The sequence below is a fragment of the Trachypithecus francoisi genome, unplaced genomic scaffold (genome assembly GCF_009764315.1).
Source record: "Trachypithecus francoisi isolate TF-2019V2 unplaced genomic scaffold, Tfra_2.0 Contig01440, whole genome shotgun sequence".
NCBI lineage: Eukaryota > Metazoa > Chordata > Mammalia > Primates > Cercopithecidae > Trachypithecus > Trachypithecus francoisi.
The window spans coordinates 20,334,807-20,362,754 of NW_022681431.1; the positions used below are offsets into that span (position 1 = coordinate 20,334,807).

General features: G+C 38.1%; 1 protein-coding gene and 1 long non-coding RNA gene across 12 annotated transcripts in view; one reads left to right on the forward strand and one right to left on the reverse strand.

The window, feature by feature from the left end:
- Nucleotides 1–27,948, forward strand: part of NRG1 (neuregulin 1) — a 1,143,721-nt gene that overhangs the window by 932,974 nt on the left and 182,799 nt on the right. The gene's annotated exons all lie outside the window — the stretch shown is intronic.
- Nucleotides 23,658–26,963, reverse strand: LOC117094627. The gene is made up of 3 exons (XR_004441615.1): nt 26,791–26,963; nt 24,770–24,838; nt 23,658–23,938 (listed from the first exon to the last, which is right to left on the reverse strand). It is a non-coding gene; the product is annotated as an uncharacterized LOC117094627 (long non-coding RNA).

The window sequence follows — 27,948 nt, forward strand, 5'->3', positions numbered from 1 at the left end:
AGTTCAATTCTATTTTGAGCGTTTTATTTTGGCACTCATGTAGTTTAATTTAAAAAAAAACAAAAACATTGTCCTCAGCCGGAAGAATTTTTGGTTGAATGATCATAAATACAGAGGTTAGCATTTCACATCTCTAGAATGTAAAAGCCACAAAGTCGTATCTGTCTTTTATGTTGTCGTATCATCAGGGGCCATCACGGTGTTGAGAACATAGTCTTTGTTCTTAAGAATTTATTCAGTAACTGACTGAATGAGGAAGTATGGCTAGTTTGCTTAAAACATTGAATTGTAGGAGTTGATGGGTAGCAGTTTAGTTATTATGCTACTATCAGTTAATAAGAAAGTAAGAGTGCAGTTCACCAGTATCAGTGATGCATGGATTTGTTCCTAAATTGTTATTTTTGTGGTTGAAATTTGCACTGTTTATTTTGAAGCTCTCAGTAAGTCATAATCAGTGCTTAATTATTCAGACTAATGAATCAGAGTTAGAGGTTTTCTCAGTCCACGATTCTTGCTACCATTAAAATATTTTGTTACATTTTCTTTTGAGTACATAGAAGCAACTAATAAATGGATTAAGATGCTGCAGTTTAAGAAGTTAATCTTTGTAAATTACTTTGGCCATTGCCTGGAACCTAATGTTTGCTATGTTTAGAGTTTGTTATATAAATAAACAACCACTGTTCCTGGTAGGTAGTGAAAGTAATCTTAAACAATATTAGTAGTGCCTAAAAAGTAAGGTCTTAAATATAACTACAGTAGTCCTGAGAAAAATCATAGAGTGTTAGAACTGAAAAGGTTGTCCTAGAGGTCATCTGGTCAAATCTCATCTTTTTAAATGAGGAAAACCACAAGGTACAAACATCAAGGGCATCAATCCTAGCACTAGAACCTGGATCTCCAGATTTCAGGGTAAGGATTTTAATTATTCTCATGCTATACTTTCAGTCTCAAGATGGCACTGTATATGAATTCAGCTTCACTTGTATAGTACTTTGGGTGTTACTATGCTTTCAGATAAGAGAGATATATTTCTATGCCATTGAGGAACAGCTTAGAGTACCTATGATTCATAGGAATTTGAAGGCTGTAAATCAACTGAATCTTTATATCTTTTTGTTCCTTGTTGCAGTATCTTGTACCCAAGTAGCTTCAATAATTTTGACTGACAAGATGACCATAAAGTAAGTAGTCCGAATGTCATAACATGGAAGAGGAGGGTAATGGGTGTGTGTGTGTGAATGTGAATTAGTATAGTATAGTCATGAGCTGCCTCAGTGCTCTTAAACTTTTTTTTAGCACCAATGCCTTTATGCAGGAGACCCTGAAAACAAGCAAGAGATCTTTGTGGGCTCTCTGTAAATGGTGTGCATGCAAAAAAGGGTCCTCAGTGCTTATCCCTTGACAGCTGCTCTGAGACCATTGAGTCACTCACTTGCATCTGTGAGCCACTGACCAGTCACTGATTGCAGTGACAGTTTATCACTAACAACCTGAATTATCTTTGACCCAGAGACCCAGGGGTCAAAGGCCTCCTAGTCCATTATTAAATTTCCAGGGCAGCAGTTCAGTTTGCATTAGGGGATTTATTTATATTTATTTATTTAGGGTTTTTTAGGGGGCGGTGGGTGGAGGAGCTTGGGGGAATGAGACCTGCAGTTATTTTCCCTACATTTATAAGATTATTTAGTCCTTTATTTGTAGGATTTGGCATCCTAAAAGAAAGGAAGACCCAAAGTATCATGGTTCTGATCCGGGCCTCACATGGCTGTCCTAAAGATTTCTGGGAACCATTTATGGGAAGAATGCCACTCTGTAGATTGTAGCAGGGAGGAGCTTTGCCCTCAGGAAGACACAGATCCTTTGAGGGTGGTAGAGACTCCTAAAGTCTACGAATTCATATCCAGCTGGCCCCATTAACAAGAGAATTAAAGAGTGGCTAGAAAGGGACTAAAGAGTTCACTGGGAGCCCATCCAAAAAGCTGGGGGTACAGACAACTGCTGATTCCCAGCCAGTCATGGATTTTATTTTATTTTATTTTGAGACAGGTCTCATTTGGTCGCGCAGGCTGAAGTGCAATAGTGCGATCATAGCTCACTGTACCCTGGGACTCCTGGGCTCTAGTGATCCTCCCACCTTAACCTCCTAAGTAGCTGGGACTACAGGCATATACCACCATGCTCAGTTAATTTTTTTTCATTTTGTAGAGATGGGGACTTGCTATGCTGCCCAAGCTTGTCTAGAACTCCTGGGCTCCAGCAATCCTTCCACATTGGCCTCCCAAAGTACTGGGATTATAGGCATGAGCCCGTGTGCCTGGCTCGCCAGTGATGGATTGAAAGTCTCTTCTGGGTTGTAACCAGGAAGCGTGCCTGGGCCAGACTGAGAGGGCCGAAGGATGACAGCCTGGTTTCAGTGTGTGAGTGTGCGTGCATGTATGTACCTGTGTATGAGTATGTGGGTAAGTGTGTGAGCCTGTAAAAGTATATCATGAGTGGTTGTCTCTTAGGAGGAGAGGGAATCAGGAACCTTGGTGAAATAACATCATGTACTGGCATGGAAAGTCACTGTTCTGGGCAGCAGTCAAGAAGACAGAGGAGGACTAAATGTATATGATTTGGGCAATCATTTAAAGCATCTTGGATTTATTTCCTTGTCTGATAATTAACAAGGTTGATGTACACAAGGTATAACAATTTTAGGAGTAGAAGAAAACTATGATTCAAATCAGCATTTTATTAGATCACTGGTCTCTGATTTGGTGTGATGTCTTCCTGGTACGTTTTCACTTAGACCAAGCTTGTTTAACCCATGGCCCATGGGCCTCATGCATCCTAGGACAGCTTTGAATGTGGCCCAACATAAATTCGTAAACTTTCTTAAAACATTATGAGCTTTTTTGTGATTTTTCTTCCAGTTCATCAACTGTCATTAGTGTTAGTGTATATTATATGTGGCCCAAGACAATTCTTCTTCTTCCAGTGTGGTCCAGGGAAGCCAAAAGATTGGACATCCCTCACTTAAGAGTCTTTCATAGTGAATATGTTTTTAGAAAGCCTACGGTGTTTGAAGAATAATAGTCACATAAGGTCTAGGCAAATAGCGTATTGGTTTTATGTAGGAAACAGTTTATCTTCTATAGAATAACTTTTGATGGGTTTGAAATTGTAGTGTTAATTTATCTTAACATCTAGAAGATTTGTTTAGGTATGTGAATTGTTTAGTGAAAACATAGAACATGGTAAGTATATTTGTGAATTACTAGTGCAGAAGCCTTTTATGAAATTCTCAATAGAAACTGCATAGTGGTTATGAATGGTGATCTCTCAGATACCTTTCACTTAGTCGTTTCTCATGAGTATGTGATACAGTTGAAGTTATGGGATTTAACCTCTGCTGAGCAACAGAAAGATATGAAGCAGTGAAAAATACAGGCTAAACAGAGCCTTTGAGAATCTTTTTTTTCTCAGTGGTTTATGTTCTTCACATTCAGTTTTGATTCTTCTCCATACTTAACCTTCTATAGCTGATACTTCCATTTTGGATATAGGCTCTGTTTCATTTCTAGAGGTATCTCTTTCTCTAAACTCATCAAGTACTTTTTCAATCCTGTTGATCATCTTAACAGAAGGATCATAATATTAAGTTGATTTATGACACCATATCATATTTTTTATTTGTAGTAACTGTGATTTGTCATCAAGCTATTCATTGAAAGGATACCTCTTAAACTCTCTATTACTAAGATCCCCAAATGTATCTCTTCTCCTCTCAATAAAACGAGTGTTGTCTTAGACAAGCAGCAGACTGCTTTTTAAGTGAAGTGGATTAAGCTGCTGTGATCGTCCTTGTGAATGTGTATGATAAATCATTTTGATGGCCTTTTAAAATCAGAGTCACTGAGTCCCACACAGAGAAACAGAGAATGCTGTCTGTCATTATTACAATAATAATTAAGCATTGGCTGATAGGCTGTAAAGTATAAATCAAAGATCTTAGGGGAAATAGATGAAAGAAAAGCTTTGTTTCTCAAAAACGTAATCTAAAAGAAGAAATATTGAGCAAGCATTGGGTGCTTCATGAATGGCCTAAAAATATGTTTAAGTCTATCACCTGAAGGTTCATTTATTTCCAGGAAAGAATCAATCCCACTTTTTCACTTTTTTTTCTCTTTGCCTGTGGCTCAACTCCAGGAAGGTGTTTTAATTGATTAGTGGGAAGATTTTAACACAGACAAAACTTATAAGCCAAGCACCATTATTTCTAGTACAGTGGCTTCACCACATTATAGGGTAATAAAGTTAAAAGCTGCCGACTGTTTCAGAATTATTTTCAGAAATTTACATCCTCTTTATTCCCATTACCTTGAGAAAGAGTTCAGAGAAAGGGCTTAGTCAGCATGCAATTATGATATTAGATGAAGCATACAGTTTGGTCTAAAACCAAGATGCAGCTAGTCTCATCAGGGTACTTTAATCAATCAGGAGCTGTTAAGAAGTTAGGAATGTCAGTCTAACTTAATTCCTTTGAAGGTGATCAGCCTTTCTTCCCTGGAGGCTTTGAAGATTTTGTCCTATGGCTGGGTGTCGTGACTCATGCTTATAATCCCAGCACTTTGGGAGGCCGAGGCAGGAGGATTGCTTGAGCTCAGGAGTTTGAGACCAGCCTGGGCAACATAGGAAAACACTGTCTTCCCCTCCCCACTACCCAAAAAAAAAAAAAAAATTAGCAGGGTATGGTGGTAGACACCTGTAGTCTCAGCTGCTTGGGAGGCTGAGGTGGGAGGACTGCTTGAGCCCAGGAGTTTGAGGGTACAGTGAGCAATGATCATGTCACTGCACTGTAGCCAGGGTGACATAGAAAGACCCAGTCTTAAAAAAAAAAAAATTGTTCTCCAGCAAATTTTTTTGAAGTTATGGCATTTAACCCTGCCCACCATTCCCATTCCCCCTTCAGTTTCACTCTCATGCATTCCTTTTTCTTTATTCCATGCAGGATCATTGGGCTTGTCAAACATACAAATTGGCTTTCAGGAAAATTCTCATCCATATCTCTTCAAAAATTTCCTGTATCCCATTATCTTCCTGCTTTTTGGAATTTTTTTTTCCTATAATTTAAAGATAGAGTCTTGCTGTTTTCTAGGCTGCTCTCAAACTCCTGACCTCAAGCAATCCTTCTACTATGGCCTCCCAGTGTTGGGATTATAGGTGTGAACCATTATGCCTGGTCTAGAACTTTAACTAAGAGTATGTTGGACCTTCTGTCTCTGATCACCGGTTCTTTTTACCTCCGTCACATTTCCCGTCATTTTGTTTCACTCTCCCGCTGTGTTTCTTTTGACTTATCTTCCACTTCACTCATTGCCTCTTTGGCTATGTGCAGTCTGCTGCCAAGACCACCCATGAAATTTTTCATTTCAAGGACTATTTCTCCCCCCATTCCTAGCAGTTTTATTTGGTACCTTTTCAAATCTTCTGTGTTGTATTTTATATTTTCATGGTCCCTGTAGATATTTTTCAGGTTGTTATTTGTTTCTTTTAGCAGAGCAAGCCTTGCTGTTTCATAATTTGTGTGTGGTAATTTCAGTTTGTGTTGGTTCTCACTCTCTATGTCTTGGTTCCTTCTGTGCTTCATGGTTGGTCTCTGACCCTGTGTGGGCCATTGCTCTGTAAAAATTATCTGTGTCATTCCTCATGGCGTGGGATAGAAGCACGTTCCTACCGAGAAGGTAAATGTTACTGCTGGGTACTTGGAAAATTACCGAGTTCATGGCTTGAGGTTCTGTGGCCTATCAGCCTGTGCACGCCTAGGCATGTAGAAACCTGTCTGTAGACTCAGCTTTTCCCTCTGGCTGAACTCAGAATCAAGACAATGTGTCTGGCCAGGCATAGTGGCTCATGCCTGTAATCCCATCACTTTGGGAGGCCAAAGAGGCGGGTGGATCACCTGAGGTCAGGAGTTCATGACCAGCCTGACCAACATGGCAAAACCCCATCTCTACTAAAAATACAAAAATCAGTGGGGCCTGGTGGTGGGCGCCTGTAATCCCAGCTACTTGGGAGCCTGAGGCAAGCGAATTGCTTGAACCTGGGAAGCGGAGGTTGCAGTGAGCCAAGATCATACCACTTCACTCCAGCCTGGGCGACAGAACATCTCAAAAAAAAAGCGTGTCTTTAGTTCTCTGGGGTTAAATGGGTATGTTTAGATTTGGTGTAGCTTTTCTGGGGTTCTTTACTCCTTTTGGGGTCCCAGCTTAATGTGAAGAGGGTCTACTCTAAGACTCCCCACTTTAGGCAGATCCTGGAGCGTCTACCCCTTTCTCCAGCATGAGCAAATGCCGTCTTCAAAAAGTAGTTGCTTTGTCCAGCTATTTTGCATCTATCTCTAATGTTTGAGATTTGCCTTAGAATTTGTCCAAAAAATGATCTTTGTTGTCAAATTCTTTTAAGGTGATGTTTATTATATTTCATTCAGCACTTTTAATTGTTTCCAGCCAGAAGGTTATTGTGAGAAACTTACCTTCCAGAAGTGGAAGAGGAATCATTAGTCATTAAGGAACTAAAAATGTTAGGGAAATATTCATACTTCAGAAACGATTTGTTGATCTGAAGAGTACTTAAGTTAGGGATTTTCAGAAAGTAGCATTTTGTTTTGTTTTGTTTGAGACATCATCTTGCTCTGTTGCCCAGGCAGGAATGCGGTGGCGCGATCTCAGCTCACTGCAACCTCCGCAAGTGATTCTGTTGCCTCAGCCTCCTGAGTAGCTGAGATTATAAGCATGCACCACTACACCCGGCTAATTTTTGTATTTTTTGTAGAGACAGGGTTTCTCCATGTTGGCCAGCCTGGTCTTGAACTCCTGGCCTCAAGTGATCTGCCCACCTCGGCCTCCCAAAGTGCTGGAATTACAGGCATGAGCCACTCCGCCCGGCCAGTGGCATTCTGTGGATGAATAAACTCTGGTTTTGTTAGCCTTCAGAATCTAAGCAAGTTTATATCTGGTCAATTTTGAGAAAGAAGATCTCTAAGAAATGCCTCAAATGGGGAAGGGATGGACTTTATAAACCAAAATGTCAATGGGTTAATCCTAAAAATCTCAATGAAATGGGGCAAAATATGGCTAAGAAAAATTTGACAAGGTGTAAATCTCACTGAATGCAATTGCTGTGTTTGCTACCAAGTTTGCAAGAGAAGAAACCAGGTTTTGCCAGTGCATCAAAAATTAGACTAAAAAAAGAAATTTCTCTGGCCTAGTCTGATGCGTAGCCTTCAAGAGAAAAATGATGTGCGATTACATGACTTGACCAAAGTCCCATAGCCAGGGCAGGGAGAGGGTCGCAGCCTGGTGGTCCATTACCTGGTGCCACTGGATCTATGCAGATGGGTTTGGAACTGCACTTTCTGCCTTGTCTGGGACGTAAAAACTTCGGGTGCCCCTCACTTCTTTTTTATATAGACTATTGTGTTTTATTGCCCTGGCACTCTTAAGTTGCTGTTTCACCCTAGCAGTGCCTGCTTCAGGCCATCACCAATGAAAGTGCCTTTGAAATGTCTGAAGGCGTGTGCATTGCCTAGACAAATAGTTGGCAGAAGAGGTCAACACAGGCGTCTTGCTTTGGAGTGTCAATTGAAGAAATTGTTTTTCCACTTGAATTGGCAGTGTGTGCTCTTACTGCTGTTAGAGTTCTGGGCAGAGAAGTAGATGTGATAATTATGAAGGGAGAAGGGGGAAGAACAGCTGCAGAATGCAGGGAAGTGACTGGACTCCAGTAATCATATTTGGCAGGTCAAGGGTGAGATTTAGCCTGATGGGATTTGGACCATTCCCTGGGTTAGAAAGTGGTGTTAAAATCAACTCCAGGTGTTTCCGTTATTCTTAAGGCCTAAGTATTATTAAAGCAGAAAATAATATGTTTTAGGATATGAATGGGAGGGGATTGGTCATTTGCTGCTTGGGAATCACTTGTTTGCAATAGAGCCCATTTTCTCCTGACAGTTGCTCCTATATGTCTAAAATACATCATAAATCCCCAAATGCTTGTTTCAATAGTGAAGTTTCCTCCAAATGAGCTGTTATCACTTTTGCCTTCAAGAGAATACTAACTCATTGAATCTCTTTGAGCTTTTTATGCTTTTACACTGTGGGCTTTGGAGTTTGCTTTGGTTTATCCACCAGTTCTTTAAGTTAAATTTAGATAAATTAAAATTATCAGGCTTATTTTTAAAAACTCAAGGATTACCAAAGGATGGATGATAGAGATACGCTTTGGGAATATATCCAAGTACTTCAAATGATAGAACACCAGGAGACATTTAGTAAGAGTTTCTTCTGCTGGGTGAAATCAACATCAACATCACCTGTAAACTCATTGGTAGTGTAAATCCCCTGGCCTCGCCCCAGAGCTCCTGGAATGAAGCTGTCCGGGATAGGGCCTGGCAACCTGTGTTTTAATAAGCTGTTTGTGGGATTCTGATGTTCCCCAAAGTTTTAGGATCATGCCTGCAGAGAATCCTGCCCACTATGAAAGTTTGCATGCCTGAATAAGTCAAAAGAGATCTTTGAAAATAGTATCTAGGTTTGAGAGACTTGCTGTGATTGTATAGTTTTAGCAAATGTGGCAAAACAAATTTTTACTTACAGGCAGTATCTTGTTAGTACGGAGAAATAAAAAACACACAAAGATGATAAATAAGTACAAAAGTAATTCATCCAACAGCCATGTGAAGATGAAAATCTTTGAAATGGAAAAAAAAAAGTTTTTCAGTCTACCCTGTGGAAGTAGTAAGTTACATTGAAAGGCCGAGACCTGTGGAAGTAGTAAGTTACATTGAAAGGCCGAGATTAGCCAAGATCATTTTTTGTCGTTTTGTTTTTTGTTTTTTTGAGACAGTCTCTCACTCTGCCACTCAGGCTGGAATGCAATGGTACGATCTTGACTCACTGCAACCTCTGCCTCCCAAATTCAAGCGATTCTCCTGCCTCAGCCTCCCAAGTAGCTGAGATTACAGACATGTACTAAAAATACAAAAATTAGCCAGGCATGGTGGTGTGTGCCTGAAATCCCAGCTACTCAGGAGGCTGAGGCAGGAGAATTGGTTCAACCCAGGAGGCAGAGGTTGCAGTGAGCTGAGATCGCGCCACTACATTCCAACCTGGGCAACAGAACGAGACTCCATCTCAAAAAAAAAAAACAAAAAAAAACAAAAAAAGGAAGATAACTATCAGAAAAAGAATTACCTAGAATTGTTGAGAGGGTTTGTTTTTAGGAAAGAAAACTAGAGCTGAAAATGATGGGAAAAGTACCATGTTGGCCAGGCTGGTCTCGAACTCCTGACCTCAAGTGATCCACCCACCTTGGCCTCCCAAAGTGCTGGGATAACAGGCGTGAGCCACTGCTCCTGGCCTCTGATATTTATCTTTATATTTTCTATATAACATGCATGTTCTGCTGTTTCTTTAAAAAAAAAAAAAAAACTTTTATTTTAGGTCTTATAGGAAGCTTGTACTTCATTTATTCAACACATAATTATTAAGTACCTGATACATTCCGTACATTGCACTAGGTACTGGAAATAAACAGAGAATAGAACAGACATGATTCTTATCCGTGAAGAGCTTGTATGCTAAAGATGTAGGAAGTGCTTTTAAATAAAACTCTTACTTATATATAAAAACTCCAGAAAAGAAAGGACCTGCTTTTAATTTTTTTTTGGTGTTGTCCACTCCTTGAACTTCATCCAGTTCATCGGAAAAAATTTAAATGATATTTCTAAATAAGTGGTTTGCTTCACTCTATCATTAAGGTAATTGTTCAGATGAATAAATCTCAATCAGAATATTTTCAAATGTATGTAAATATATACATTCAATGTATTTCCCTGTTTCAGAAAGTCCTAATTTCCCAGTTTCAGAAAGTCCTAATTTCCCAGTTTCAGAAAGTTCTAATTTCCCAGTTTCAGAAAGTCCTTGGTATCAACCCTTCTTTTGAAAGAACCCTTCGTTTATGATAAAGTGTCACATACTTTATTTTGTATTGATACAAATTATTAATGATTGTGGATATTTTAGGTAATACTAAGATAATCATGTTAATATGAATTATGACTATAAGGTATTGGTAACAGGAGTGTAGATGAATGATATGAATCTGCATTGAGTTTGCCATGCCCAGAAAGTTAATCTGAACCAAATTTCTAAAAAGTGCCTTCCTTATTCCATATTGTGTATGAAAGAAGAGTATAGTTTATATGTGAATATATGGGCAACATGTATATAGATGTCCGCATGAACTGTGCCTGGTTAGGTCCTAGAAAAGCCTATGGTAGGAAAGGTGGGTTAAGAGGATCGAAGTTAGGAGTGAACTTATTATAGTCTTCATAAATATTTTTATAGCCAATAACATAAAACAATAAAGACAGTGCTCCAAATTAAAGATACTGCAATGACATGACATCTACATTCGAAACTAGTAATAATGTATGCCAGGCCCTATTATTAATTTCTGCTTAGCATTCCTTTCTCACTAGAAATGTTTTAGGATCTTAGTTCCTTTGCAGCTTGGGATGCTTGTAAATTCACTTGCTCTTTTATAAATAATGTGCATACAAGGAGATTTTCAACAGCACTTTCTTACCAAAGGTCTGGGCCTATAGTCAAATAGTCAATGCCATCGTGGTTTTACAGCACCTGTGAGGAAGTGTTGACATTCAGGTTTTAGCTTCAGGATTTTGACTTGTGTCTTCTTCCTGCTTGAGTCCTGTCTCTTCCCACCTCCCCAGCTCAGACTTCATGTACGAATTTTAGATTCTTTTGCCTTTGTATCAGCCAGCAGAAGCTAGTTTGTTTGTTTGTTCGTTTGTTTCAAGGCCTAGGTTTCCTTGTACTCACATCTTTCTTCAAGCTTTATTTGCAAACACCTCCATTCTTCTTGCCATTACTTTTGCTTCTTGTCTATTTCAAAACTCTGGTTTCATCTTTTTCTTGTTACTACCAATAAGAGTAAATTGAGTGACTTGCAATTAAGGTACAACAGAAGCAGAATTTTGAAAGTTACTCAAAAGAAATAAGTAGGAAAATTTCCATGGTAAGACAACTTAGTAAATAATTATGTACAGGCAGTGACCATATATGCTCATTTTAAATTACAAATATACACACATGGCCATAGAAATTGCCAGAGTCTGAACTGGAACTCAATCCCTAGACTGACTCCAAACCCCACGTAATTTTTATACACAGTTTATTACTAGCTTTTTGTCCTTTTATGTTCACTTTTATGTCCTGTCTTCTCTATATTTCTAAGTTGCCGACATTTTAAAATTTTCCTGTCTTCTGACTTTTTACCGCAAGTGTTTTTTTCTCACCCACTTTTATTATTCTCATTTCCTGTTTTCAAAGAAACAATTGCAACACATTTTAGAAATGCTTACGACATAAGTGGCACACTCCTGAAGTCTTTCCAAAATCTGTTTTCCTCAACGTCTTAATTTTTTAAATTTACGTACTTAGCTTCTTTCTGCTAATTCCCTCAGAAAAACTCAGCACAATTTTATAAGCAATGTGAATGATCTTAGAGCCTTCATAGGAATAATTTGCACAGGATGTCATCCATACATCATAAGCAAGGTACAGGATTAATTTTCTAAGATATCACTTAAAATTTCTTCTACTATTGTTACTGTACACATTTGATGTATTAAGCCAAAGCTTTATTCCTCCAAGAATAATAATCCCCTGTCACAGTTCTAATCCCAGCATAGTGTCATCTTGACTGCAATGTACTATCCTAACTTTCAGTTACATCTTATTTCAGCTATCTTTGTTATACAGTAGCTGAAAATCATTGATAGTTATAAAGACCATAATGCCACAACCTCTCAGATTTAAACAGGATAGAAGATTTTATAAATTACTAATCCAGCAACAGAAGCATTTTCCTCTGTTGGGTAGATGCAATTATTCAGATTCCAAGTGGATGAGACATTCCATAATTATGTCTCTAATTTTACATTCTACAGGCCTCATTTCCTCTCTCTGATAACTGTCCTTACCTAGGGGGTTTCTACAAAGTCACAATTTGGGTGAATCTGTCATCTCACTTTTTCTAAGTAGGATATCATCATCAAATAAAATTACACACTCCACATAAATATATATCAAACAATATATTAATCTACACATTTGTAACATTTATTTTCTGACTTTGAGGTTAGTTTCTCCACCATTTTTCCTAATCTATATATCCTATCCCCACTTGCAAACAATGTTTTGCCTGAACTGGGTAATGGCAACATTTACCATAAGTATATCTTAGCTTCCTCTTCTTATCTGAATGGGGTTCTAGTTCCCTTAGCATTCTCAGATAACATTTTGAATATTCTACTCTATATATCCAGTTTGTTCTTAGACCTCAAAATGCAGACCCTCCATGGATTATTCCCATTATGCTGTCTAGCTTTATGAAACCTGCCAATTCTTATTGCTAGATGAAATTCTACAGATGTTCCATGATGACTTATTGATGCCCGGCAACAGGGATCTGCAAACATTTCTGTAGAGACCCAGCTCTGCAGTTGTAGCACAAAAGTAGCTATAGACAATTTATGAGCAAATGAATGCAACTGTGCTCCGATAAAACTTTATTTACAAAAACAGATGGTGGGCAGGAATTGGCTTGTGAGCCATATTTTGCTGACCTATGCTCTATAATATTCCTTGAAGAGATACTATTATCCCAATATCCTAACATAAAATATATATCCTTACCATTTGTTGTAGCAATATTCAATTTTTCTTTACCTGGCATTGCTTATGTTCTATATGCAGTTCTATGTTCCAGCCAATTCTATCTTTTCACTAGGAAGCTGAGTTAGGATTTCTTAGAACTATATATTTGGGTAAGTGTATCAAAGGCCTTTTAAAGACCTCAGGAGCATAATACTGTAACCTCCCAAATTTAAACAGAATAGAAGATTTTATAAATTACTAATCTGGTTTGGTAGATGCAATTACTCAGATTCCAAGTGGGTGAGACATTCCATAATTATGTCTCTAATTTTACAATCTCCAGGCCTCATTCCCTCTCTCATTTCATCAGGTCTTTGAAAGGCCTTTAATAAACTTACCCAAATGTATAATTCTAAGAAATCTCACATTCAGTGGTTGATCAGATCACTGTGTGGCATAGTTTGTATATTTGTCTCCACCCAAATCTCATGTTGAATTGTAATCTCCAGCATTGGGGATGGGGTCTGGTAGGAGATGACTGGATCATGGGAGTGGATTTCTCATGAATGGTTTAGCACCATCCCTTGGTGCTGTCCTCGTGATAATGACTAAGATCTGGTCATTTTAAAGTGTGTGGTCTCTCTCTCTCTCTCTCCTGCTTGCTCGCTCTTGCTTTCACCATGTGATGTCCTCACTACTCCTTTGCCTTCTGTCATGATTGAAAGCTCCCTGAGGCCTCACCAGAAACCTAGCAGATGCCAGCATCAGGCTTCCTGTAAAGCCTGTGGAACTGTGAGCCAGGTAAACCTCTTTTCTTGATAAATTACCGAGCCTCAGGTATTTCTTTATAGCAATGCAAGAATGGCCTAACACGATGTGTAATGTTTGTTTCATACAGTTTACACCACAACTTTGCCACCTAACTCACCTCTGTTAGTACATAGAATTTCTGAACCTTGAATCCTGTTCAGAATGCCAAATTGTGAGATAATCAGTTATGCTTCAACCTTGAAAGCATGGAGTTCTCTGCTTTCAGGGAACTCCAGATGACTCAGGAACAGAAGTAAACCCTAGACAAATCTAAAGCCAAACATAGAGTAAAGCTAAGCAGCAGATTATAAACCCCATTCCTTGCTCCCTAGGAATACCTCTTCTTCTAACTCCAGCTTCGGATTTTTCCCTAGGCTTCACAATTGACCTTTGTCTTAGTTCCGTGCTGGCTGGACATACCCCTCTGGCATGGACATTCATGATAGGCATTGCCATGCTTCATGATGCTTCATTCTTGGCTACTTCTTCTTTTTCTAGGATGCATGTTTTAGCTCACTTCATGTTCAATTGCCTTGTGGTTGGCCTACTTCTTCTTTCTCTTCTTTCCTACTTCTGTGGTTGCTCTATAGTTGACTAATTACTAGTTCATTGGCTCTGCTTATTGCCTAATACTACAAAAGTTCCCTTCCTGGAAGGGTTGGGGATGGGAAAGCGGGGGTGGGTGGTAGTAAAACAAACTGAGCTTTGTAGTGGGCTGGAGATAGGGCGTGAGTAAATGAAAAGTCGTATTTTAGGATTGCTCAACTGCATGGATATTTATGCATTTTTAGATAAGCAACATTAACAAAGTCTGGATCTCAAAGGAGAGATCTACACTGGTGATAATAATATCCCCATGGGCATTTAATGCTCATGGTTGCCTAGAAAATAATTATAAAGTAAGGAAATTTTGAGTAAGTATTCTTGTAAAGGTTAAATGGTGACACGAAAGTAAGACTTGAGTGTCCTAATAAGGGTTAAACTTGGTCTGGGAGTGGCAGTTCTTAACACCTTTTATAATTCTTAACTATCATTTTTTAGATGTAGTCATTTAAATCTGAGGACCCAGATATGCTAGTCTTATAGAAAGCACAAATTTAAAATGGGTTATTTGTCTTACATAGCTTTAAAGTTTAGGAAAAAAGTATTTTCAAGCAACCTTTATAGGAACTCTCCAAAATAAATGTGTTCCTGATTAATATGTGTTTTATTTTGAAAAAATTATTTTTAATTAATTTTTAAATTGACAAATAAAATTGTATGTATTTATGGTATACAACGTGATGTTTTGAAATATGCATACACTGTGGAATGGCTAAAGCAAGCTATTCAGCATATGCGTCATCATCTCACATACCATTTTTTTGTGGTGAGGACATTTAAAATCTACTCTCTTAGCAATTTTCAAATAATGTAATTATTTTAAATCAGTTGTTTAAATATTATGAAATTAATTTTAGCCCTTAGATAGAGAATAGTCCACCTCACATGACATATAAAAATGGAAGGAGGTGTTTAGCTCAGGAGAAACTTTTTGGAATATTTGATTCTCTTTCCCTCATTTTCTCTCCTTTATTTTTGTTTTAAAAAAAATTTTAAACCCTCTCTTGACTCCTAGCTATTATTTTGAATGTGAGTGATAAGAATTTGAGCCTTGTAGATAACTATCCTAATGCCAATTGAACAATAATTTTCATTTGTCTCTTTCTACAAAATTCTGAATTTTTGCAGGAGCAAAATTAAGTCTCAATTCCCTTTAATTTACCCAGGGCAATAAATCTTAAACATTTTTTCTTAAAAAAAAACAACAACACATTTTTACTGGAAAGACTTTATGGGGTAGACATTAACTCTGTAAATGCCGTATGACTTTTGGAGAGGGCTGCCCCTGGCACACACTGATATTTATGAGAAATTTGTGCCCGTATCAACCACCTGTATGAGAATCGCCTGTGATGCTTTTATAAAAAGGCAGATTCTCTTTTTTCCCCTATATTTTTCTCTTTTTAAAAATAATTTCGACTTATATTTTATATTCAATGGGTACATATGCAGGTTTGTTACATATGCAGGTTTGTTACATGAGTAATATTGCATGGTGCTGAGGTTTAGGGTACGAATGATCCCATCACCCAGATAGTGAGCATAGTACCCAATAGTTGGTTTTTCAACTCCTGTTCCCTCCTTCTCTCCCCACTCTAGTAATCCCCAGTGTCTGTTTTTGCCATCTTTATGTCTATGAATATTTGATGTTTAGCTCCTACTTATAAGTGAGAGCATGCAGTATTTGGTTTTCTGTTCCTGAATTAATTCGCTTAGGATAATGGCCTCCAGCTGCATCCATGTTGCTACACAGGATGCAGTTTCGTTCCTTTGTATGGCTGCATCGTCTTCCATAGTGTGTATATACTACATTTCCTTAATGCAGTCCGCCATTGATGGATACCTAAGTTGATTCCAAGTAAAAGAGCATATTCTTAGGCTTTTCTCTGAACTACTGATTCAGAGTCTTTCAATGGGGTCCATGAATATTTCATATTCATTTTAATAAATTTGCTCAAGTGACTTATATATACAGTTATAAATTTCGGAACCTCTGGCCTGGGGAAGTTGTATGCAACACCACTGACAGGTCCCTGTCCTGCCACAGACATTTCTGCTATAACTCCATGCTTGCATTTTTTGGGAAAAACAAAGCAAAATGAAACAAAACTCATTTTGCAAAATGACACACAAAGTAACTTCTGGAAAAAGTAGGGCTAGGTGAAGAGAATTCAAAACTTATGAAATTATAACTGGAACAAGAAGAAGAATAATAATGAACCTAATAAAAACTAGCATCGTTATGGCTCTAACAACATTTATTCTCAACAACTTAGTTGAATCTTTGTACCCTTAAACTTAAGACTTTTTTTTTTTTTTCCAGATCTTGGTTCTTCAGGACATTTTCTTCTAGCAGAAATCAGTATTAACTTCTTTATCCATCTCTCTCTTTTTTTTTTTTTTTTTGTAACTAGTATATACCATCATTATAGCACTTCTTACAAAAATGGGGAGCTGTCTTTGTAACTTCATCTGTGCCATCAGCTTTTCCAGATAGTTTAACATAAAAGGAATATAAAGTGGTTCTGGAAGCAAGAAAACCAGCCACCACCTGCAGTAAGGAAGGCAGCTTTATGGGCCTTTTAGCTCATGGAGGTTTTTGTTTGCTTGTTTGTTTGTTTTTGAGATGGAGTCTCGCACTGTCGCCTGGTCTGGAGTGCAGTGGCGCCTTCTCAGCTCACTGCAACCTCTGCCTCCCAGGTTCAAGCGATTCTCCAGGTTCAAGTGATTCTCTAGCCTCAGCCTCCTGAGTAGCTGGGACTACAGGGGCCTGCCACCACGCCCGGCTAATTTTTTGTATTTTTAATAGAGACAAGATTTCACTATGTTGGTCAGGCTGGTCTCGAATGCCTGACCTCGTGATCCACCCACCTCGGCCTTCCAAAGTGCTGGGATTACAGGCATGAGCCACCGTGCCCGGCCAGATCTTTGTAAATAAGATCTTCATGTGTTATAATACTAAGGTTGTCTCTTTAATCACAAAAAAAAAACAGTCCTTTATTGCTTCAAATTGTTCATGTGCTGGTATCATGTGTCTACTGAGGTCTGACTTACCACATTAACACACGCTGGCAGAACCATTGCAGACATCCTCTGTTCTCATTTGTTTTTGTTACTATCATGATAACATTCTTAAGGGTTTGAATTCTCAGAGGTACTTTCCGATGGTTAAATCACAGAGGTCCACTGCATTGCTGATGGATTTTTCCCCCACAGTGCTGACAATACAATTGTTCAGGAATGGCCTTCATGACCATAAGGTTGGTTTGACCTAGGTTCTTAAGTGTTATGTCTCTATAGCTTTTAACTTATTTCAGAATGATTTCCCCCATTGCAAATAGATAATTGCTCAATAGATTGGCTGCACATTTTTGGACCTGATCTATAATTTTCCCTTGGGATATGTAAGATATTTCAGGTATACCAAAGTAATTCAAGAAATATCTTTCTTTAGAGCTAGAGTTTAAACAGGAAGTATGTCATAGAACTATGGTGTGTACTTCCCAAGTGAGGGATTTCATTAGGCCTTGACTTAGAATTGAATGTAATGTTAATCTGTAAAGGCTATTGTGAGGGTTTTGCTTAAATTTTTAGGTTTATTAAAATTCCTAAATGATGATATTTTTATCAGCAAAGACAAAAATACTGCTACATAAGTAGTAGTCACTAGAAAAATAATTTATTTTGTTTTGTTACCTTAACTGTCAGATTTAAGCACATTCCTACCAGTATTTGGGTTTGGGCTCTGAAACCCAAAACTTTTGAAAGCCTTGGAAAATTTCGTAGAATTTCTTTCTTCTGTCTCTCTCTCTCTCTTTTTTTTTTTTTTTTTGTATACTATTGCCACTGGGATGCTAGCATTCATAAATTATGTTTAAATATAAAGATTAGGTCAGTGACTCTCTGCTCGTGGATACCTGAAACACAATGTACAAAAAACCAGACTAGATCTACATGGCTCACTTTAGAGTGTAACAGCACTGGGAGGTGATCTGACTTTTCATTTTACACACAAGAAACTGAGGCTGGAGAGAAAGAAGGGTTGTCTGGGTCACAACTGTTGAGGTCAGCCTCTGGGATTGAACTTCATTTCTGAATTCCTAATGGTTTTCCACCTCCATTCCTCAGCTTCTGCAATCCCTTTGGTGTGGGGCTGTTTCTTGAACCTTGAATAGGAGGGTATGGTGGTGAAGTGACATGTAGCTAATTCTTCTACCTCACTCTGGTTTATCTATTTTTACGTACTAAGGCCCTGTGTATTAATTAATGAGATGAGTTCCAGAGTTGCAAACATTAGAAAACCAACACAATTGATTTCTCCTTTGGAACCATATTAGTTTTCTGTTGCTCCTGTAACAGATTACCACAAACTTTAAGGCTTAAAGCAACATGAGTTCACGAATTTATTTTCTTACAGTTTTAAATGTTAGAATTCTGTGAGGAGTGTCATTGGGCTAAAATCGAAGTGTTGGCAGGGCTGCAGGAGGCTCTAGGAGAGAAATCATTTTCTTGCGTTTTTCGCCTTTTAGAGGGACTTCCCTTCCAAGCCAACAACATGACATCTCTGACTATTCCTCTTTGCGCAAGGGAAGATAATCTCCTTTTAAGGATTCACACCATTAGATTGGGTGAACCGGGATAATATAGTCAGCCCTCCCTATGCGTGAGTTGCGTAGCTGCTAATAAGGAGGTCATCTGTAAGCAACTTGAACATCTGTGGATTTTGGTATCCACAGGGGGTCCTGGAACCAATCCCCCAGTTAGTGAGGAATGACTGTATAGGGTAATTTCCCCATGTTAGGATCCTTAATCTCAAGGTCTTAATCACATCTGTGAAGTTTCTTTTGCTGTGTAAGGTAACATGTTCACAGGTTCTGGGAATCAGGATTTAGAATCTTTGGGAGCCATTATTCTGCCTGCTACAGGAATGAATTTCTTTCCACTTGTCTCAGCTCTAAGTGGGCAGTTATTTAAAACTTTATATTAATTTAGAGAGCTTCATAAACTGCTAAAATTTTCTGAGAACCTAAGTGATAATATAAGAAGAATAACTACTAACATTTGTTGAGTACTTGCAATGTGACACACACTGAGTGCTATGTGCTTTAATTGCAATATCTTATCTAATCATCTTAGTAGCCCTATGAGATAGGTTCTATTTCATTTACATTTTAGAAAATGTAAAATGAGGCTTAGAGAATTTAAATATTTGCCCAAGGTCAAACAACTAGCATATGGGAGACGAAGACTTGAAATTGGGTTTGTCTGAACCAGGCTTTTAATCTGTATACTGAACTACTTATGTTTAGCCCTAAAGTGGTAAATTTGTAACATAGTATAATGCAGTACTGAGAATATAGTATCTTAGTAATTTTTAATAACTAATTGTTTTAGTAAGGAAAATAAGTTGTTACTAGGAATAAACGCTTTCCAAATGACGTAATACCCATTGAACAGTGTTCAACTGATTAATATTAGTTCGTTATATACTGATTTAGTGATCAGTTCTCAAAGCCTCAATTTAAATAGAAAAGGAAGTTATGTTGTGTGATTAAGTGGAAAGAATATAGCTACTTTAACAATTTTTTGTGCTCTCAGATTGTAAAGAGGAAGGATTTATTTTACAAATAAATTGTTTGTGAAAGAAATTTAATTGGTTATTAAGGTCTCTATCTCTTGCACCCTAACCAGAATGTAAACTCCAGGAGAACAAGGATCTTGGTTTTCTTACTCAATTCTGTATGTCCAGTACTTAAAACAGTGAGAGCAATATAATCGATGCACAATAATGTTTGTTGAATGAATGGATACTGATAAATTCCTAAGGAAATGAAGCCAGTTATCTACATGAATAAGGTGGGATCTATATACTAGTTGGATGCCAGAAGAAGAATATAGAGCATTCTAATGTGTTTGGCTAGGAACAGACCATATCCTGGGCTAAGATGATAGAGTAATAAAGGTAGTGATAACCCTGATAAATTCAATATGTTTCTTTTTTTGTTTGTTTGTTTTTTGTTTTTTTTTTTTTTGAGACGGAGTCTCGCTCTGTCGCCCAGGCTGGAGTGCAGTGGCCGGATCTCAGCTCACTGCAAGCTCCGCCTCCCGGGTTCACGCCATTCTCCTGCCTCAGCCTCCCGAGTAGCTGGGACTACAGGCGCCCGCCATCTCGCCCGGCTAATTTTTTGTATTTCTTTTTTTAGTAGAGACGGGGTTTCACCGTGTTAGCCAGGATGGTCTCGATCTCCTGACCTCGTGATCCGCCCGTCTCGGCCTCCCTAAGTGCTGGGATTACAGGCTTGAGCCACCGCGCCCGGCCTAAATTCAATATGTTTCTATATAAATCCTGTGCATTAAACTAGTGGCTCACTTGATATGGAGTATTTGAATCACAGATTGACCTTGCTTATTCGTTCTTCCATTCAGTAAACATTATTGAGCACTGTGCTAATTATTAGGATAAAAGATGCATTAAAAGAACAAAGCTCCTAACTTCTAGGAGCCTCTGTCTCCTAAGTGAAACAAACACCTGTAAAAATAAAATACCTTATATTAAATGGAATAATAATGGTTTTATAGAAACATGGAAGAGGGAGACTTATTATTCAAAAGAGACTTATTCAGAAGACACAAGTTGAATTTAGTCATCTTAAGTTTTAGGAGAAATAATTTTTGATTTATGGAGGGTTTGCAAATGTAGGACAGAGAGTTCTCCTATACTCTTCATTCGGCTCCTTTAATAATACATAGCTTTGCTATATTGATCGAAACTAAGAAATTAACATTGGTACAATACTATTAGCTAAACTACAGACCTTACTTGGATTGCACCATCTTATAACTTTTTGTGCTCAAGGGAAATAGTGTATGAAAGTCTTTGTAAACAATAGGCTGAATAGTGGTAGTCTAAGAAATGCCATCTGAGTGAGCCCAGGGTAGGTCACTGAGGGTGAAAGTTGCATTCTCTGAAGGGAGCTTTAAATAATCTAACCATGAGCTCTATTTTATTTTGTTTTGTTTTGTTACTTATTTTTGAGACAGGGTCTTGCTCTGTCACACAGACTGGAGTGCAGTGGCATGGTTTCAGTTCACTGAAGCCTCATCCTCCTGGGCTCCAGTGATCCACCTATCTTAGCCTCCTGAGTAGCTGGGACTACAGGCACATGCCACCACACCCGGCTAATTTTTGTATTTTTTGTAAAGTTGATTTTTTATCATGGTGCCCAGGCTGGTCTCAAACTCCTGTGCTCAAGTGATCTGCCTACCTCAGCCTCCCAAAGGGCTAGGATTACAGGCGTGAGCCATGGCGCCCAGCCTGAGCTCCCTATATTTTAATTTCCTTTAATAATATGATCAGTTCCACCCATGAATTTAATTAATTCCTTATAAGTTTGCTATTAAAATAAAATGAACTGTTATTGATGCTTATTATGTGCATGACAGTATCCTTTTCAAAGTATGTGATACAGTTCTTTGAGTCTCTCACTCCGTCCTGTGGAAGGTAAACTTACCTTGCAGATGAGGATGAAGTTCACCTAGGTAACAGATGAACTTGGCCAAGCCACGAGACTTTAGGTGGGAAAATTGGAATCAGAACCTGGGTTAACCCGACTTCAATGCCCATGTTTTCTCCTTTGTGTTGTTTCCTGAGTCATTTTCCTGTGTAGCCCCCCTGAATAAGCATTTTCCAAGTTATATTTTGTATTGTGCAAAACTTCCTTCCTTTTTTATTCTGAAACTACATATTTCATGCTTCAAGGGTTTTCTGAGCATTGCAGTATTCTGCAAATTCTCAAAAACTGCTTTTGATCTTTCTAAGATTTCATGACTTTAAAGAACAGTTACTTTCTTCCTGGCCTTCCTGGTATCAGTCTGTGTGATTCTATAATGTTTAGTGTATTCCTTTATATCGGCCACCCTTTCCTTTGAGCATTTTGATGACTTTTCTTGATAGTTTCCAGCTCTTTTGTTTTTTGTGTCTCTCAAGAATGACCAAAGGTATATGTAGTTTTTCAGATATTTGTTATGTAATTTTGTGCCATCTAGATTTATATAACCTAACATTTTCTGGCTTTTTAAAGATATTTATCGATGGTGGTTAAATCAGAGTTAATAATATTAATTTTTAAAATATGCAAAATGCTTTTATTACTCTTTTTAATTAGGTTTTTACAACTGTATTGAAATAGGTATGGCAGGTGCTATTTCCCCTCCTTTTTCTGCTCAAGATGATTGAGATTCAGAGTAATTTTGTGACTGCTTCGTCCTGCAGACCAAACAAGTGCTTTACCCAGGTTTCCTGCCTCGATTCTTTTTGATAGGGTCTATCAAGCTTGTGGCAGAAGCTCAAGATGTTATGTGTAGAGTGCAGTAATTTAAATTCATGGACTTACAAACTATTAACAAAGAATCTAATTAACCTTCTAAGTAAAAACAAACAAAAGATATTTCTAGTGGAGTGCCAGTGTCTTCAGGGATTCATAGGGAATTAATTAAATTCATGGGTGGAACTGATCATGTTATTAAAGGAAATTAAAATATAGAGAGCTCATGGTTAGATTGTTTAAAGCTCCCTTCAGAGAATGCAAATTTCGCTATCAGTGCCCTACCCTAGGCTCACTCAGAAGGCATTTCTTAGACTACCACTATTTAGCCTACTCTTTAGAAAGTACTTTCATACATGATCTCATTTCAGCACGAAAAAAGTTGTACACAAGATGGTGCAATCCAAGTAAGGTCTCTAGTGTAGCTAATAGTAGGGTAAGGAAAGCTACATGTTGACACACTAAGTGACCTTCACGTTGGCTTCTTTTGTGTAACATTTTTGAGTCTTTGTGCTGAGAAAATTGTATTACATTCTGGGAGTCAGTGGATTGTGTCAGAATGTATGGGAAGCAGCTCACTTTCACTTTCAAATGATTCTTTAAGGAATTTATGCTTTATGTAAAATAGAGGAGACTACACATTTGGACTCTTTCTTATTAAAATTTCTTTTTGTGTGTTTTATGACACCAAAGGGCACTGACTTCCATCATACAGCTTGACTTCGGAGGACTGTATGGGAAAGTGTAGCAGCCTTGAAGTTATACTGGCCACAGAATGTAGTCACAGAATAATGTAGCACCAAGTTTCTTACTGTTAATGATCTGTTTAATTTGACTTTGGTTATTTTCCACCTCTTCAGCAAATTCATGTCACTGGGAACCCTAAGATAAGGAATTTGCCTTCCCTGGTCTTTCTTGTGGGTAGAAGTAAAATGATAAGAATTCAATTGTTGGCCGGGCGCGGTGGCTCAAGCCTGTAATCCCAGCACTTTGGTGGGCCGAGACGGGCGGATCATGAGGTCAGGTGAAATCCCTTCTCTACTGAAAAAATACAAAAAAACTAGCCGGGCGAGGTGGCGGGCGCCTGTAGTCCCAGCTACTCCGGAGGCTGAGGCAGGAGAATGGCGTGAACCCAGGAGGCGGAGCTTGCACTGAGCTGAGATCCGGCCACTGCACTCCAGCCTGGGCGACAGAGCAAGACTCCGTCTCGAAAAAAAAACAAAAAAAGGAATTCAATTGTTAATTTGTCCATTGATCTGCTTAAAAGTGCAGGGAGGCTATGAAAGCTTTGAAGGTCCTCAGAAAGTCAAATGTGGACCCTGCAGAAGAAGGGATGCAACGTTGGTTACTTAAAACTGTAGTGAACAGAGCAGAGAGAAATTTAACTTTGATATTGTAGACCTCAACGAGTAAAGAAGGCTTTCAATCCTGGCAGGTACTAAGGTTTTAGTATCATTCTCTTTAATAAGTCATCTGTGGACAAAAATGAAAAAATCAGAAAGCCATAATTACTAAGAAAGTAGGTCTGAGTAAATAACAAAGAAACAGATTTTAGAAGTCCTGAAAGGACACATTTATTTCAGAATTAGCTCTGCTAAAATTTTTCTTTTTCACAGAAGGAATAAGTTTTAAATGGCTATGTGAAAAAAATAGATTATAGGGAACTAATGTTCTTAGATCATGTATCAGGAACTTTGTTCATTTATATGCAATGCTTAAAAGTTTTCGCATAGTTATTGTTTAAAACTATAATCAAGTGCTAACTCATCTTACCTGGGAATTTATTTAGTTTAGAACAACATGTAAATAAATTTCTTCTTTAAATAAAAAAGAGAATTCTAGTGACATGAATTAAATGTATTTCAACAAAGAAATGGTTATAAAGACAAATATTAACATATCAAAGTCATGTTAATGTGCTAAATTTACCTAAGCAATAAACACATCAGAACAGAAAAAAAAAACTTGACAATAAGAAAATAAGTAAATATATATTAAATTTTTAGTAACTAGATGTTTCTCAATTTTTCTGTTTAACATTTTGGAAGTGAATATGGCTGGTATGTATAACACATAAGAAAAAACTCCTATTTTATGACAATGGAAAAAATCATATTTATAAGCTTATGTCACGTGAAATTTGCTACACATCAATTAGGTAAAATTGTACTGGATCCATTTTAACCCTGTGAGTTGATTGCCTTCAGTGAAGCTTGCTGGACATCTTTATGTCCGAGAGTGAGATGTTCTTATAATTGGGGGCAGCTGTGGTGATAGAATCAATTAGGCCTGTGGAACACTTACCTTCCAGCTGCTGGCCACGGTGCAGTGATTTGCTCCAGTGTTCATTGTCACGGTGTATTGTCTTTACACCTCGAAAGAACAACATTAATCCATTAAGACGCTTTTGTTGCTGTATCCTCACGTGGGGGTTATCACATCACAGTGAACACAGGAGTGAGATACAGCACTGTTAACCCTTGTGGCATTTGGCATATGACAGATAAACAACTACATAGTTCAAACGAATTTTTTTAAACACCAATTGCAAGTATTGTCTTGTTTTATTTCCCCTTAAATTATCCAAGTAGCTCAGAAAATTCAGCAATTTTGCATATCTACTGTATTTCTCAGGCTGTCTTTTGCACGTGGAATAAGTGTGGAAATAATGTCATGTGGTGTATCCCAGGTTTTGTGAGGAAAATATGGTTCCTATTGATAGATCAATAAATAAAATCTTTAGCACATTGTCTAGTAGTTAAGAGCCAGGGCTCTGGAGTCAGACTTCCTGGGTTCAGATACTGACTTGATAGTATACCAGCCGTGTGACTCTAGACAGGTTACTTTACCTCTCTGTTTCTGTTTCTTCATCTGTAAGTTGAGGATAATGATAATAATATATACCTCCTGGAGTTATCATGAAACTTAAAAACGTTAATAAGCCTAAAGCTCTTAGAACAATACCTGGCATATAGTAGGTACTCAATAAGTATCAGCTGTTATTATTCAAAGGCATTTATGGTTGAAAGTACTATATATATATAAAATATGTATATGTGTATATACTACATACTACTGTATATACTATATATAGATGTACTATAAATAAAAGGGACTTTATTTAACTTCATCTCATAGGCTTTGAAAATATATTATAGTTGTTTTAAGTTTTTTATCTTTAGCCCCTAACTGGGAAGTACAGGGCAAGGAACTGTATAGAAAAGGGAGATTGCTAATTTCAATAAATAACTAATTTCAGTTATCAGGGTGAAAAATTATCTTACCTAATAAACCTACATTCGTTTTCCCTTGTAGAGTTTTACAGTATTGTAAATTTCTCACAGACAAATGGGGAGAGGTGATTTGATTTATATAGCTCATAAGAACAAAAAAATTTACTGTAGTGGCTATGAAATGGAGTAATCTTTCCCAGATTTTTAATCTACTGTCCTTCTCTCCGTTTTCTACCTCTACTTCAAACTTTGTAGGAAAACTAGGTATGATAAACAGTCCTAGGTTTAAGTTTTGGTTCTACAGCTTGTTAGACTTACAACATTAAGTTCCCCTATCAGTTTCCATCTCCTCACCTGTAAGTGGAAATAATCATTATGTATCTTACATGAAATACATACCAGAACTGTTGCAGATGAAAGGAGATTTGACCAAATGGTAACTTTGGGAATATGTAGTAACAACAAGGCACATTAACAGTTAAGGGAGCAAACCAGCATCCTGTAGACCCTGGTCAGTCAATGGAGAAGAGCAACTTTGACTGGAGGGCATAGAAGGCGTGGTGGTTGACACTTATAATCCCAGCACTTTGGGAGGCTGAAGCAAGAAGATTGCTTGAAGCTAGGTGTTTGAGACCAGCCTGAGCAACATAGTGAATCTCTGTATACCAAAAAAAAAAAAAAAAAAAAAAAAAAAAAAACAGCATGGTAGTGTGTGCCTGTGCCTCTGGTCCCAGATATATGAAAAGCTAAGGCAGGAGGATCACTTGAGCTTAGGATTCCAAGCCTGCAGTAATCTATGATAACATAACACTACTGCATTCTAGCCTGGGTGACAGAGTGAGACTCTGCCTCCAAAAAAAAAAAAAAAGCAGAGAAGGTAATGTGAAAATGTATGTGCTCTTCTTGCGATAATACAAGAACCATCTGACCAATCTGGCTAGACTCTGACATTAGGTGATATAAATGAGCCAGCAAGGAAATGACCAGGGTCTCAGCTGAGGCGGGGTCCAGTTTGAGAGTCCTCCAACAGTGATGACCAGATAAGAGAAATACAGAACATGAAAACTTCAAAGTAAAGATAATTCAACTTACTTGACAAGTTTCCCGTTAGATTTACGTGTCATTTTTGTTAGTATCTGACAGCAGAGCAGCATAAGAGTCCTAGCCCAGTGGCATACAGAACGCAAACAATGTCACAGAGCCCCATGATTCCAAGTAATAAAAAGTCGTAGAGAAGATAGATGGGGCCTCTGGAATCATTTTGTACCTGGGTTCCTTCTTTGTCGTTGTCTTCCAGATTCTTCCTCATCCTTTCAGCAGACACTTGAAGTCCTACTTTGGGTTAGGAGAGCCTGAGATCCTGTGTATCTTCCACCCAATAAATTTAGTAATTTTGATGTTTAGGTATAGTATCAATCAAAATGGACACATACACAGTCAGGCAATAGCCTGATCCTCCAAATAGGGACTGTGACCCCCTGCTAGTAACTCACCTACCCTTGTTTGATTTGGTATGGATAAATTCCTTGAATGGCCCTCTGTTTGTACATGTGTTTTTTGTTTGTTTGTTTTGTTTCTTGAGATGGACTCTCACCCTGTCACCCAGGCTGGAGTGCAGTGGACTGCCCACTGCAATCTCCGCCTCCCTAGTTCGAGTGATTCTCATGCCTCTACCTCCCTAGTAACTGGGATTACAGATATGTGTCACAATGCCTGGCTAATTTTTGTGTTCTTAGTAGAGATGGAGTTTCACCATGTTGGTCAGGCTGGCCTTGAACTCCTGATCTCAAGTGATCCATCTGCCTTGGTCTCCCAAAGTGCTGGGATTGCAGGCGTGAGTCACCGGCGCCCAGCCCTCTACGTGTGTTTTTTAAATGCAGTCAGTTGAGTATGGTTTTCAGATGTACAATATGATTAATCATCTTCGATGGCCTTAGCATATGTATACTATTTAACTGGGCTAGTTGTGGCTCATATCCTCAAATCAGATATCTTAATACTGTTTCAGTCATTTTGTAGCAGTTAATTGTGAGAAGTGAAACTTGGAAGACATCCGTATGTAAAATTCCCCACCAAAGGAAACCAATATATTTGGTAAATCAAAATGAAGCACTAGTAGGAAGCCAACTCTGGCGTAGTGGCACCACTGTGATGAGTGTTAAAAGTAAAATGCTGAAATAGTGCCCCCAATTTTATTCTTTTATGTTGTATAATGACACATTCTATGCATGTGATGTGAGGTCATTCAGC